This window comes from Nannospalax galili, unplaced genomic scaffold (assembly GCF_000622305.1).
Source record: "Nannospalax galili isolate Female #2095 unplaced genomic scaffold, S.galili_v1.0 scaffold3643, whole genome shotgun sequence".
NCBI lineage: Eukaryota > Metazoa > Chordata > Mammalia > Rodentia > Spalacidae > Nannospalax > Nannospalax galili.
Window position 1 is genome coordinate 9919 of NW_008348665.1, and position 11773 is coordinate 21691.

The window sequence follows — 11773 nt, forward strand, 5'->3', positions numbered from 1 at the left end:
CTATCAATAGATAGACGAATGATAGACAAATATACAGATAGATGATAAGTAGATGATAGATGATAGGCAGATAGATGATAGATGATAAGCAGATAGATATAGACAGATAGATGATTGATAGATAGATGATAGATAAGATAGATAGATGATTGATAGAAAACAGATAGATGATAGTTGGATAGACAGATGTTTGATGGTTGATAGATGATAAATGATAGATGATTGATATATGATTGATGATAGATAGATAGATGATAGATAGATGATAGATAGATAATAGATGTTAGATAGACGATAGATAGATAGATGACAGATAGATAGATAGATAGATAGATAGATAGATAGATGATAAATTTGTTTGTCTAAGATAGGGTCTCCCTGTGTAACTCAGGCTGGCTTAGAGCTTGCAATCTTCCCCCCTCATTCTCCCAAGTGCTGGGGGTTATAGACATGCAACACCATGCCTGGCACAATAAATATGTATACACATAAACAGAGAAAGAAATTACAACTCAAACCATGGTTCTAACAACAAATAAGTAAATCTGAGTAAAAGACAATTTTTCTATGAATCTGAAACTTTATCAAAGTCAAATATTACCTCCCTCAAAATGCTAGGCACAAGCTCAGCATCCTCCCCCTTGACTCCATTAGGCATATACACCCAAGGGAAACAAAGGCATATGTCTACACAAAAGCATGTGTATTCACAGTAGCACTGTTCATTACAGCTCCAAACCAAGGACAACCCAATGCCTACTAACTGAAAAATAAACAAATATGGAATCCATGCAGTGGAGCATTAGTCAACAATAAAAAAGGAATGAAATATTGGTACAGGCTATGACATGCATGAACTGTAGAAACATCATTCTAAGTGAGAGAAGCCAGGTGTGAAGGACTACATACTGTATGATTCCATGTGTGTGAAATGTCTAGTGTATCAAAAGTCAGAGAAACCAGATGTAAGTTAGTGGTTGCAGATGATGCAGGCGCAGGGAAGAAGCAAGAGGTGATGGAGACACAACTACGGAGAGGCTAAGGGCTATTGAACGATTCCTTTTAGATGAGTGTGAATTCTACGGAATGTAATTCACAACCCAGTAAAAGGGTTATTTAAAAAAAATAATGGGACTGGAGACATGGCTCAGCACTTTTAAGGGTGCTTCTGCTCTTGCAGAAGAACCAAATTTGATTCCCAAGACCCATGTCAGGTGGCTCACAAGCACCCATAACTCCAACTCCAGGGGATCTGGTGCCCTCTTCTGGTCTCTGCAGGCACTACATACACATACACAAATGCATTCTCAGACATACACATATACAGCACTTAACCAAAAATGGTTTGGCAGCTAAAAGCACTGGCTGCTTTTGCAGAGGACTCAGGTTCAGTTCCCAGCCCTCACATGGTGACTAACAACTGTCCATGACTCCAGTTCTAGGGAATGCAACATCTTCTACTGGCCTCCGCAGACATTGCACACACGTGGTGCACTTACATACATGCACGCAAAACACTTGTGCACATAAAAATAAATTAAATTTTTAAAAAGTTTTAAGGTAAAAAAAATAAAAAAGTTTTAAGGTACAGGTATGGCAGCACACGCCTTTGGTCCCAGCACTCGGGAGGCAGAGGCAGGTGGATTTCTGTGAGTTCAAAGCCAGCCTGATCTACATAGCGAGTCCCAGGCCAGTGACAGCTATAGTGAGACCTTGTCTCCAAAGGAAAATAAAGTTACCTCCAAAAATTAAAAACTAAAATGAATAAAATAAGAAATACAGAGTAAGATCTGAGTGGGGCAGTTTTGGACAGCAGACACATACACACACACACACATACACACACACACACACACACACACACATACACACACACCACTTCTGGCAACTGGGGGATCATGTAGCCCTAAATATTCCGTAGCCAGTCAGTCATATGTGGGACCCCCCCCAGTTCCACCACCCTGGGCTTGCTCTTCTTTTGATCTCTGATGTCCCCAACTTCCCCTCCAGCTGGGTGAGGCTCCTGGATGAAGCTTTCCCACCCAAGAGCCCTCTCCACCAGCACCACCACCCCTGGCCAGGTAGACCCTCCCTTCTCAACATGCTCACCTGCGGCTGAAGACCAGGTCCATGACTCTTCGCTGCTTGTGCCAACGCTCATAGTCACATTCGGACACGAAGCCCTGGCCAAACAGTCTGCAAGAGACAGGTACTGGGTGCCAGAGGAAAGTGGGGAGTGGAAGGGACTACTTGGTGGGTCACCTTGGGGATGATGAAAAAGCCCTGGGACTAGACAGGGTGATGATGGCTGCATACACCAGGAACGTGCTAAACACTAAACACTGCCAGGTGGTGCACATCAATGTGGGCAAGACAGTGGGCCTGTGTCCACATAGCCTGATGAAAAGGAAGTAGGGACAGAGAGATGGCACGGCAGTTAAGAGCACTGGCTGCTCTCACAGAGGACCCAAGTTGGATTCTCAGCACCCACATGGCAGCTAACAACCATCTGTAACTCCAGTTCCAGGATCTGGCACCTCCAAAGGCATTGCATGCACATGGTACACTTACATACGTGCAGACAAAACACACACATATAAAATAAAATCTTTTTTTTTTTTTTGGTCTTTTTGAGACAGATCTCCCTGTAGCCCCAGCTGACCTGAAACTCACTATGTAGACCAGGTTGGCCTTGAACTCACAGAGATCCACCTGCCTCTGCCTGAGCCTCTGGAGTGCTGGGATTAAACGTGTGTGCCACCACGCCCAGCAAATAAAATCTTTTTTAAGCAACAGGATACACAGATGGAAACATATGACACCCTACAAACATGCTAATTTTATATATCAATCAAAAGTATATAAATAATAAGCAGGGTGACCATGGACCCCAACAGCGTACCCCCATGTTCCTACCTGCCCCCCAGAAGGAGAACAGCAGAAAAATGTCAGAAAATGAATGGGGCACCCCACCACACGTGGTGCTCCCAGGGGAGCCGTCTGCCCTGGGCCCTTACCTCTCTTCAAACACAGTCTGGATTACACGGTACATCTTAGAATACTTGTTGTACTTCGTCGACATCAGGAACTTCTAAACAGCTCCCCAAAGCAACACAAGCCATGAGAGGCTGCAGAGGATGCTTGTGAACCATACCCCCAGCACTCAGGAGGGAACGAGACCCCCACCCAGGAGGAGGAGGACTGGGATCTATCAACCAGGAGGCCTGTCTTCAAACAAGTCAATTGTGGAGGGGTGTGGGACTTTCCCATGACCACACAGCTAGAGTGGGCACAGGGGCCCCACACCACACTGCCTTCCAATGCAGAGTGACAGAGACTCACTGCTCAGAAAGCTGAGGGAGTAGGTGAGGTGACCAAAGGACAGGCTTTGAAGCACTGGAGAGACCCTGAGGACAGATTCACTGTCATCAGCCCCACGTCTGCCTCAAAGGTGAAGAAGACTTCCTGGAGGAAGGGTCAATTTGCCTCCCAGAGTGTGTGGCAGGGATAATGATATTCCCCAACAGCCTCTGGGGCAGTCAGTGTAGCCTATCGGAGAGGAACTCGGGTTGGGATCAGCACCCTCCTCCACATTTGCTGAATCCACATCCTAGATGAAGTTCCTCCTCCATCCCTCATGGTCCTCATCTGACAAGGTGAAGATAAAAAGGGAGGCTGTCTGCTCAGGTTGCCACGAGGAGTCCGTCAGTTCTGTAGCTAAAGAGCTGGTACACAGCAGGTGCTCAATAAATGCCAAGTATATGTCAGCATCCTGCAGTTCACTCCCTGCCCAGTCAACCCTCAGACATACCTGCTATTTTATGTTCATCTTACACACAGGTGGAAAAAGCCAAGATTTAAAGCTGGCACAAGAGGCCTGGGATGTAGCTGAGTTGGTCAAGTGCTTGCTTAGCATGCACAAAGCCCTGGGTTCGATCCCTGGCACTACAGAAACTGGTCATGGGTGTGGTGGTGCACATGGAGGTGAAGGCAGGGAGATCAGAGATTTAAGGTCATCCTTGGCCAAATGAGTTTGAGGCCTGTCTCATAAAACAAAACCTGAAGGTGATGCTCAGAGTGGACACAGCATTTGAATCCAGACAAACTGAGGCCAGGGGAGAGGAGAGAAGGGCTGAGACCCAGGCTGAGGGAAGCCCAAGTCCTGTAGTATGTAGCCAGCCATGCTGTGGGGTGTATGGCCAAGGCTACTGGGCCCTGCCAGAGGCCGAGTTTGGTTCTGGGAGTCCCAAGAAGCAATTAGAAGTTTCACTGTAAAAACCAGGATTACTGGCTCCTGTGAGCTCCGCTGGGCAGGGGTCAGGAGGGTCTTACTCCAAGTGTTCAGCAGAGAAGAAACTGCTGACTTTGCACCATGAGACACCCCAGGGACCTCAACAACCCCCCCCCCCAAAATTTTGATTTATAAACCAAGCTCTGCCACCGCCCTACCATACCAAGGCTATGACAGCAAATGCCACCTCCCTGCCCTTCAGGGAGCCCCTGAGCAGCCTCAGACATGTGGAAGTCCTTTCTCAACTAAACTAGACTCACCACCACTGAGGCAAGGCACCTGAGCACAGGCTCTGACCAGAGTCCCCACCACCTTATCCCCTACAGCCTGCTGTCCCAGAGGCTGGGGATCCTGTGATTGGCCACTGAGCTGAGCTTAGGGGTATGCAGGACATACAGGGAATCCTGGCATCCAGCCTCTTCCTCTGGTCACCTCCACTGATGACACATGTCTACCCTGAAGCAGTAACACCTAGGGATTTGCCCTGCTGCAAACACCTAGAAAATCAGGCAAAAATGTATAGTGTGAGGGCTGGAGAGATGGATCAGCACTTAAGAGCACCCATATCAGGAGGCTCATAACTGCCTGTAACTCTAGCTCCAAGGGGCCTCTGGCCTCTGTGGACATCTGCACTCATGTGCACACACACACACACACACACACACACACACACACACACTCGTACGCACACATGCATGCACACATAATTTAAATAGTAATAAAAATAAATCTTTTTTAAATGTATAAAGTGTCTATTTTCAAATGTTCAGATAAGCCATGCAGGATCGTGGACCAGAAGGAGGAAAAGCAAGACCAGGGTGCTGTGACCTAGGGCTGCCCAGCTTCTACCCACAGGCAATTCCAGGAAAAGGACACTAAAAGAAGAGACCCAAATACAGTCCTGCAGCCTTGGTAAGTGGGACAATCAGAGGTCAGACTCCAGGCAGCTGTGGGAGGCTCAAGTTTATAGGCCAGCATTCAGAGAGGAGCTGTGGAACTCCTCCACATGTGGTGTCTGAGCACCGCATAAATACAAGTCTGTGCACACAGAGTGACAGTCTGCAAGATGGGGACAGCGGAATTAATGGGCAGCTAGGCAGCTAATAGGCTAGGCAGTTCTCAGAGCTCACACATGCCACAAATGGTTGATGTTCCCAGTGGTCAGAGCACACCAACCTCAGACACAGAGGCCCAGGGCAGTGTCCCCACTAGCAAAGGGGCTAACCCAAGCCCTGGAGGAAAAGTATGCCCTAGCCTACCCAATAAAGGCCTTCAAGCAAACCTGGAAATGGTGGACTGTAAGCCCAAAGTGTGAGCCCAATATATCTTTTTTCTCTCAAAACTGCTTTTATTGGGGTATTTTATCACAGCAAGAGAGAGGAAAGTAGGAATATAAAGTGAAATAAGTTAAAGAAAGATGTTATAAGCCCTAGGGCAATGAGAGAGAGAGAGAGAGAGAGAGAGAGAGAGAGAGAGAGGATGGGACAAGTGAAAAGTAAATAGGAACTTGGTAGATTTAAGCCCAATTATAAAGAGAATTACATTAGCCAGATGTCGTGGTGCCTGACTGTAGTCTCAGCTACTCGGGAGTCTGAAGCCAGAGCATCACTCAAGCTGAATAGCTGGAGATCAGTCTGAGCCAGAGTGTAATCCAGTCTCAAAATAATAGTAGTTGTTACTATTACATTAAATGTAAATGACCTAAGTACTTTATGTAATAGCAAAGATTATCAGGCTGCATAAAATAGCAAGACCCAAGAATATGCTGCCTGCCCACAGAAAACCCACTTTAAATACAAAAAGCCCAGAGCTAGAGAGATGGCTCAGTGGTTAAGAGCACTGTCTGCTCTTGCAGAGGACCTGGGCTCAGTTCCCAGCACCCCCACATGGCAGCTAACAACCGCCCATAACTCCAGTTCCAGGGAATTCATCTGACACCCTCTTCTGACCTCCTCAAATGTTGCATGACACAGGTGCATTTACACACATGCAGGCAATACACATAAAATAAAAATAATAAATAAAAATTTAAATACAAAAGCCCAGAGAGACATAAAGAAATAAACCATGTAACACTAAACATAAGAGAGCTGAAGTGACTGTTCTAAGCAGTGAAAATGTACTGGAAGGAAAAGAATGTCAACAGGATAAGGGGAGCAACAATGTGCCTCAGCGGGTAAGGGCACTTGATGTCAAGCCTGACAACCTGAGTTTCATCCCTGGCAATAACATGGGGAGAGAACTGACTACTCCCAAGTTGTTCTCTGACCTTCATGCCTCCACAAGGATAAAGAAACATGTCTGAGGATAAAGGAATCAATTCACCATGAATACATAACAGTTCTAAAGCATACACACCTAGTAACATGAAGGAAATGGCTGGGGTGCAGAAGTATGTGGCTTAGTGGTAGAATGTCTGCCTAGTGTGCATAAGGCCCTGGGTTCCACCAGTAGCACAGCAAAAAGAAGAAAAAACCAAAAGAAAAAGAAGGACCAAAATACATAGTAAATATACAAGCAAAACCAATAGGCCTCGGGGCTGGAGAGACGGCCCAGCGGGTAAGAGCACTGCTTGCTCTTGCAAAGGAGCTGGGTTTGATTCCCAACACCCACATGGTGGCTAACAACCATCTCTAACTCCAGTTCAGAGGACCCAACGCCCTTTTCCAACCTTGTTAAGCACTGCATGACATGGGTGCACTTACACACATGCAGGCAATACACTTTTACACATACAATTTTTTTTTTAATAAAAAAAAGGGCCAGGCATGGTGGCACACACCTGTAGTCCCAGCACTTGGGAGGCAGAAGCAGGTGGATCTCTGTGAGTTCAAGGCCAAGGCCAACCTGGTTTACATAGTGAGTTCCAGGACAGCAGGACAGCTGGGGCTACAGGGAGACCTTGTCTCAAAAACACCAAAAAAAAAAAACAAAAAAAAAAAGCCGAGAAGACTGAACACAGTGTCTACCCATGACTTTGGCTGGAGAGTTGAACACTCCATGCCAGCAACCAGTAGTACAAGAAGAAAGAAATTTAGTGGGACTCTAAGAGATCTGAATGACATCACTGACCATGTGAGCTACCTGACATTTCTCAAATGCTCTATCAACAAGAAGAAAACACAAGCTCTTTTCAAGAGTCTATGAACAATCATCAAAACTGGCCATAACTAGACCACAAAATAAGCTTCAATTCACTTAAAAGAACTGAAATCATGGAACTGGAGAGATGGCTCCATGGTTCGAGGCACTGGCTGCTCTTGCAGAGGACCCTGGTTTAAGTTCCAGCACCTCCATGGCAGCTAATAACCATCCAAAACTGCAGTTTCAGGGGATCCAATGCCCTCATTTGGCCTCCATGGGCACTGCATGCAGTGTGATATAAGCAGGCAAAACACTCATGCAATAAAATAAAAAGAAATAAACATTTTAAAAGATTGAAACCATGATGAATATTTTCTCTGATCTCACAGAATTATATAAGAATCAATAAGGCGAAGACACATATCCAATAATAGTGAGAAACTGAAAAGCACATGTTGGGCCTGGAGTGATGGCTCAATAGTTAAGAGCAACTGCTGTTCTTGCAGAGATTCGAAGTTGAGCTACTGGGATCTAAGTCAGGCAGCTTATAACCACCTGTAGCTCCAGTTCCAGAGGATCTGACCTTCTCTTCTGGCCTCCACAGACACATGCAGTCATGTGTACATACATGACTCTACACACACACGCACACACACACACATATGATAAGCAATATTATTAATAGCTTCTTGCCAATTATTTAAACAATGTCTTTGAAACAAACATGAAATGTCTTGAAAGACATGAATTGCCAAAGTCATAGAAAGTCTGAATGATCACATATCAATTAAATAAACTGAGAATGAAATTCTGATATATGCTCATGGGTGAACATCAAGGCTGTTAAGTGAAACAAACCAGGGTCCAAAGGACAGACACTGCATGACTCTACCTCTGTGATGTAATGAGTGTGATCAAATGGACAAGGACAGAAAGTAAAAAAAAAAGGGGGGGGGACAGAAAGTCAAATGGTGGCTCCGAGGGCCTGAAAGAGAGCGAACAGGGACTTCCCCAATGGTACAGCACTTCAATGCGGAACAGGAAGAATTCTGCGGGGGGTGGTCATAACAGACGCACACTAAGAATATGTCCAGTCCCCCGAACTGCACAATAGAAGTGGTTACAGATGTAAGTCTTGTCATTTTTCATCATAATTTTAAGTTTTTAAATGCTGAACACAAAATATTTTAAAGGAATTGAATGTCTACTTCTATATTTTTAATATTTGTTTCTATACGTGTATGTGTGTATGTATGCATATGTATATATGTCCACCATACGTGTGTATGTATGTACATTTGTCCACCATACATGTGCAGTACCTGAGGAGGCCATCATATCCCATGGAACTACATCACACATCAACTACAGTTGATTGTGAGTCACCTGATGTGAATGCTGGTAACTGAACCCAGGTCTTCCACAAGAACAGCAAGTGATCTTAACCACTGAGCCATCTCTCCAACCCTTAATGCCTAATTTAAAAATCAAGAGCACCACTTCTCTGAAAAGATGTCTAGGCCCACGTGGCTTCTGTGAATCCTACCAAACACTAGGGAGAGAAATAACACCAAACAAAGTATTACAGAAAATGCAGGAGGAACACTTCCCAAACTATGAAGCCAGTCAGTATTAACCTGGTACCAAACCCAACAAAGGCCTTGCAGGAAAAAGTAAATATAGGAACAAAAACCCTTAACAAAGATTAGCAGATCAAGTCTAGGAACACATATCTGGGAATTCATAGGTGGTTCAGCACTTGAAAATCAACCTATAATACAGTATACTATATTTTTTAAGAATTTATTTTATGTGTATGAATCTTTGCTTGCATGTATGCATGTGCATCATGGGCATGCAGTGCCCTCAGAGGTCAGAAGAGGGCTCGAATCCTCTGGATCTGGAGTTACAGACCATTGTGAGACATTATGTGGGTGCTGGGGATGGAATCTGGGTTCTCTGCAAGAGCAGCAAGTTCTCTTAACTACTGAGCCATCTTTCCAGATCCTACTATACCATATTAACAGCTACCTTTAATCCTTTTTTCATTAAGTATCATGAAAATCAGTGTATGGGTTGTAGTAGCAGGCTTTTAAAAACCTCTTAACTGTATCTGTGATTTAAAAAAAAAAGTCTCACTGTGTATCCCTGGATGGTCTGGAGCTCCCTATGTAGACCAGGATGGCCTTGAACTCACACAGATTTGCCTATCTCTGCCTCCTGAGTGCTAGGATTAAAGGCATCCACCACTATACCAGGAGTTAATTTTTTAAGTGATTTTCAGCACTGTAATGATTCCATGGCTGTTCAGTCTGCCTCCTGATATGTCCATAAAGTTCTAATTTAGGGCTGGAGGTTCACCTCAGGGATTGGGATCCATCCCCAGAATCACCAAAAAAATGCTAAACAAAACACACTAGCATTAAAAGCAAACAAACAAACAAAAAAACATTAAATCCTGAGTTGTACTTTTTCTCTCTCAGAGTCACCACAACCACTCTGCATGCAGAACCACACGTCCACTGTGGGCAGCTGCAGTGTGCCAGGCATGAGCTATGGGGCTCACAGGCATCAATTCGGCCCATTCTTTTTGGTTAATTTTATTTATTATTTTTATTTTATGTATATGAGTATATTGCCTGTATGTGTGTAAGTACACCCATGTGGTGCAATGTCAGCAAAGTCAAAAGAAGGCATAGGATTTCCCTGGAACTGGAGTTACGAACAGTTCTAAGCCGCTATGTGGGTGCTGGGAATCGAACCTGGGTCCTCTATAAGAACAATCAGTGCTCTTAACATCTGAGTCATCTCTCCAGCCCCAGTCCCATGCTTAAACTACCTTGTAAGGAGGCCATCATCTCTGTTTTACAGATAAAGAAACAGAGGCACAGAATAATGAAGTAACTTGTCCTAGATCCCAAGGCTTGCAGAGCCCAGATTTGAGTCATTTCCTATAGACAGTAGGTATCTTCCTGGTGCCCACTTGGCCACACTTTTTTTTTTCTGGTGGTGTAATAAAAGTCCCACCTCTGTGAGGATTAAACACACTCCCAGTGGTGAATAGAAAAGCACCAGCCTAGGAAGCACTGTTTAAGACTCTTTAGACACTTTATTAAATAAATCCATCATCACATTCTCATCAGAGCTATGGGAGGCAGTTATAACTCTCATCTTAGTATGAAAGAACTGAGGCTCTGACAAGTTAAATGTGTGATTAGTTGGTCATATTCCCAGCCTCAATGGGGCCAGCAAAACCCCTTCTCATCCATCATACGGCAGTGCTTGAAGAAATCCTGATGAGGTGGTTAGAAGGGCAGTATTAGTCAGTCCCTGGGGCCTAGCATGACCCTCATCCTGGGGAAAGGGAAGGACATTGCAAGGGAGCCACATCACCTCCTACCTTGAACGATTCGGGGCTTGTGACAATGACTGAGGTTTTGTGAAAGACATTGACTCACACAACAGGTCCATACTTCTTAGCCCTGGGAACCAAAGTGACCGTCAACTCCCTGAGGTGTGAGTACCATCAGCCCTAGCTTAGTGGGTCCCCACTGTCAGGAGAAATGGAAGCATCCCATCCCATAAGATGCTCCATTCAGGCTCAGTGGGTTCCCACTATTCAGAAAAATAGAAGCATCTCATCCCAGATGTTCAGCCCAGACTCAGTGAATCTGTCAGGAGAAACAGGAGCATCCCATCCCAGAAGATGCTCAACCTGGCTCAGTGGGTTCCTCCTGTTCAGAGAAATGGAAGCATCCCATCCCAGATGTTCAGTCCAGACTTGATAGATTCCCAATGTAGGAGAAACGAGAGCACCCCATCCCAGAAGGCACCTAGCCCAGACCACAAGAGCTTATTCTGGGTCCCAGGAGATCTGAGGATGGGGGAATAGGAGTGTCTCTTCCCTGTTGCAAACACATCAATGAGTCACGTACCCCCGGAGCTACAGTTTCCATATTTATGAAACAGAGTTGAAAGACCCTTCCTCTGATTGTTCCCTAAAGCTGTGTCAGGAGTTAAACATCATGATGTCTTTAGAAGTGCTCTGAAAAAACAATAACTGTTACCCAGTTACCCCCCCTAGCCAGTTTATAGATGAGGAAACCGAGGCTCCGAGAGCTTCTGATGGCTGGTCTCAGTCCCTCAGTTAGTCAATGGAAAAGCTTGCCTTCCACGCCCGCTACATCTGCCTCTGTGCCAGGGGAACTGCTGAGGCAGAGGGGGTACTGAGAGTGACCTGGAGGGTGCTTGGAGTGAGATGGGCAAGAGAGTTGAGAGTGACCCAGGAGGGTGCTGGGAATGATGGTGGGAATCTGAGAGTGATCTGGGGGTGGGTCTGGAAATGACATGGAAAGAAGAGCTAAAAGTGACCTGGGAGGGGGTGCTGGGACTCACAAA

General features: G+C 45.3%; 1 pseudogene; it reads right to left on the reverse strand.

Annotated features, from left to right (window-relative positions):
* The window catches only part of LOC103744197, a 30653-nt pseudogene that overhangs the window by 9351 nt on the left and 9529 nt on the right, over nucleotides 1-11773 (reverse strand).